The following is a 4,184-nucleotide window of genomic DNA, read 5'->3' as shown; positions in this document are numbered from 1 at the left end:
ATTACGGATGCAGGGGAGGCAATGTGTACCTAATGTAGAAGGTTTACGCGAGCTGATTCTTCAGGAAGCTCACAGTTCGCGGTACTCTATTCATCCAGGCACCGCGAAGATGTATAAGGATTTGAGACAATACTATTGGTGGAGGTGGATGAAGAAAGATATAGTTGGTTTTGTATCTCGGTGTTTAAATTGTCAACAGGTAAAGTACGAGCACCAGAGACCGGGCGGATTGCTATAGAGACTTGAAATTCCGGAGTGGAAGTGGGAGCGTATTACCATGGACTTCGTAGTTGAACTCCCACGGACTTTGAGAAAGTTTGATGTTGTTTGGGTGATAGTAGATCGGTTGACCAAATATGCGCATTTTATTCCAGTCGGTACTAATTATTCTTCGGAGCGGGTTGGCTGGGATTTATATTCGCGAGATTGTTCACCTATACGGTATGCCGGTGTCCATTATTTCAGATCGGGGTACGTAGTTTACCTTACAGTTTTAGAGGGCAGTGCAGCGAGAATTGGGCACACAGGTTCAGTTGAGTACAACATTTCATCCTCAGATGGACAGACAGTCCGAGCTCACTATTCAGATATTGGAGGATATGCTATGCGTTTGTGTCATTGATTTTGGGGGTTTTTGGGATCAATTTCTTCCACTCGCAGAGTTTTCTTATAATAATAGCTACCAGTCAAGCATTCAGATGGCTCCATATGAAGCTTTATATGGGAGACGGTGTCGGTCTCCGGTGGGTTGGTTTGAGCCGGGTGAGGTTAGGCTATTAGGCATTGACTTGGTTCAGGATGCTTTAGAGAAGGTCAAAGTGATTCAGGAACGGCTTCGCACGGCACAGTCTAGACAGAAGAGTTATGCCGACAGAAAGGTTCGTGATGTTGTCCTCATGGTTGGGGAGAAGGTTCTGCTCAATATTTCACCCATGAAGGGTGTGTTGAGGTTCGGGAAAAAGGGAAAGTTGAGCCCTTGGTATATTGAACCTTTTGAGATACTTAAGAAAATTGGGGAGGTGGCTTATGAACTTGCTTTGCCACCTAGTCTATCAGGTGTTCATCCAGGGTTCCATGTATCCATGCTCTGAAAGTATGTCGGGGATCCGTCTCACATTCTGGATTTCAGTACAGTACAGATAGACGGTAATTTGACTTATGATGTAGAGCCGGTGGTTATTTTAGACCGGCAGGTTCGAAAGCTAAGGTCAAAGAACATAGCATCAGTGAAGGTGCAATGAAGAAGCCAGCCAGTCGGAGAAGCTACTTGGGAGACTGAGCAGGAGATGCAGAACAAATATCCACACTTATTTGAGACTCCAAGTATTATTCTAAACCCGTTCGAGGACGAACGTTTGTTTAAGAGGGGGAGAATGTAACGACCCGGCCGATCGTTTTGAATATTATAACCCCGTGAGATTTTGAGGTAGCTGCCGTATTTCGCAAACCTTGTCTCTCCTTCTCTAACTTTTAGTTCACTGTATTTGGTCTCAGACTATTATAGACTATATTTTCCAGACTTGTATTCATATTAGATGCTCATGTACTCAGTGACACCAGATTTTGGGGAGTGTCTGTATTGTATTAAAATATTGTATTTTCAACCTTAAAGAGAAGTTTGGGTTTATTGAGATTATCGGCTTGCCTAGTATCGAGATAGGCGCCATCACGATAGGTTGGGATTTTGGGTCGTGACAGATAGCCTGGGAGAAGTTATGTACACCAAAGGTAGCTGGGGGTCTGAACTTCACCAATGTGGAGCTGTGAAAGAAAGCTGCTATCTGGAAACTGTTGTGGAGTATTTGCACTACTAAGGAGAAGCTATGGGTACAATGGGTGCATACTTACTACAGAAAGGGAGGCACAGTCTGGAATACAGAACCAAAGAGTACATCATGGGCCATACAAAAGATCTTCAAAGCGAGGAACTACTTTGCAAGCACAGGGCTCTCTGAAGATGATGTTCAGAAGATGGTGAAATGCTCTATCAAACAACTATACAAAGCCATGCAAGGAGAATTCCAAAAGATGACATGGAGGAAGTTAGTATGCAATAATCAGGGACAACCCAAGTGGACATTCTTCATAAGTCTAGCAATTCAGCAAAGACTAGCAACTAAAAAGAGACTAGCAAGATGGGGTGTAATTGCAGAACAAACATGCTCATTGTGTAACAAGGAAAATGAGACAGTGCAACACATGTTTTTTGACTGTGAGGTAACAGGGAAGATATGTAATGGTTTGCTGGAATGGAAAGGTATACGAAGATCAAAGAATTCATGGCATGAGGAAGTAACATGGCTAGCACAGGTGAGCAAAGGAAAGAGTGCAGGTGCAGCAATACGTAGGATGACGCTAGCAGCTGCAGTATATCACTGTTGGCAAGAAAGGAACAATGTGATTTTTCAGAAGAAGAGAAGAACAAATAATGCTATACTTCGACTTTTCATTCAGGAAATACATATAAGGGCAGCTAAATTTCCTTATCTTGATAGATCAATGGCTAACTTGAATTGGTATCCTGAAGTAAACTAGAGCATGAAACAGTTTGGTAGCAGTAAAAGCAGTAGTAGTAGTAAGGATAGGTATCTCCTAACTGGGGCTTCATGTCCAGTAGGAGATATGCTAGAGCAAATTTTGTAATAGTTTGTATGAGCTGTAAATATTGTTACTTGGTCCGTCCCGGAAAACTGTAAAGTTGAATAATTTATTGTTAGTTATATGCTCTCTATGTGTTGATAAAATTTGACTGTAAATCATGTTAGAAATCATGCTTAGGCTATGTGATAGTATTGTTGGGACCCACAGAGATCGCGTACTTGTTGAATTTCCTGCTAAATGCTATATGTACTCAGTTTCAGGTTTTACTTGCACATTTTATCTCAGTCTCTATTATTACTATTGATATATCATATCATTGGTTTTTGGGTTGATTTCATGATTATTGAGATCCCGAGAGACTGGGGAGATTTATGACTAAGTGAGGCCGAGGGCCTGATTGTGAGATATTGATACTATAGCACGTGAGTTATCCGTGCGGCACGTGAGTTGGCCGTGCAAATCCTTATATTATACTATAGCACGTGAGTTGGCCGTGTAACACGTGAGTTGGTCATGCGGATCCAGATATTTATATTATGGCACGTGAGTTATCCGTGCAACACGTGAGTTATCCGTGCAGATTATAGCGCTTGGGCTGTAGGAGCCCCTCCGGAGTTTGTACACGTCCAGTGAGCGCAGGTACCCATTGAGAGTGAGTGATGAGGGCTGGGAGCCCAGGGAGTGATGAGGGCTGGGAGCCCAGTGAGTGATTGTTGTTCTGAGAGGTTGTACTTGATTTTCATTTGTTGTTGCATTTAGTTGCCATCTGTCATTGTTGTGAAATCTCTGAAAGATTGTTGATAAACGGATTACATGAACATGAACTGTATAAAAATTGATTTGACATTAAACTGCCAGATTTGATAGTATGTCTATTCTTTGCTAGGATTACTGGAAATGAACCATAATTGTGTAGCTCGTTACTATCTTCAGTTCCTTATTTATTATTGTTACTTGCTGATTTGGTTACACTCATACTACACCATGCACTTCGTGTGCAGATCCAGGTATTTTCGGACATAGCGGGTATTGATCCTTTCGCGCGGTTGAATTTCAGGAGATTTTGAGGTAGCTGCCGTATTCCGCAGACCTTGTCTCTCTTTCTCTAGCTCTTTGTTCACTGTATTTGGTCTCAGACTATTATAGACTATATTTTTCAGACTTGTATTCATATTAGATGCTCATGTACTCAGTGACACCAGGTTTTTGGGAGTATCTGTATTGTATTAAAATATTGTATTTTCAACCTTAAAGAGAAGTTTGGGTTTATTGAGATTATCGGCTTCCCTAGTATCGAGATAGGCGCCATCACGACATGTTAGGATTTTGGGTCATGACAGATAGCCTGGGAAAAGTTATGTACACCAAAGGTAGCTGGGGGTCTGAACTTCACCAATGTAAAGCTGTGAAACAAAGCTGCTATCTGCAAGTTGTTGTGGAGTATTTGCACTAGGAAGGAGAAACTATGGGTACAATGGGTGCATATTTACTGCATAAAGGGTGGCACGGTCTGGAATACAGAACCAAAGAGTGCATCATGGGCCATACAAAAGATCTTCAAAGCAAGGAACTACTTTGCAAGC

Source organism: Nicotiana tomentosiformis, chromosome 3 (assembly GCF_000390325.3).
Source record: "Nicotiana tomentosiformis chromosome 3, ASM39032v3, whole genome shotgun sequence".
Classification (NCBI taxonomy): Eukaryota; Viridiplantae; Streptophyta; class Magnoliopsida; order Solanales; family Solanaceae; genus Nicotiana; species Nicotiana tomentosiformis.
This window is presented reverse-complemented; position numbering follows the sequence as displayed.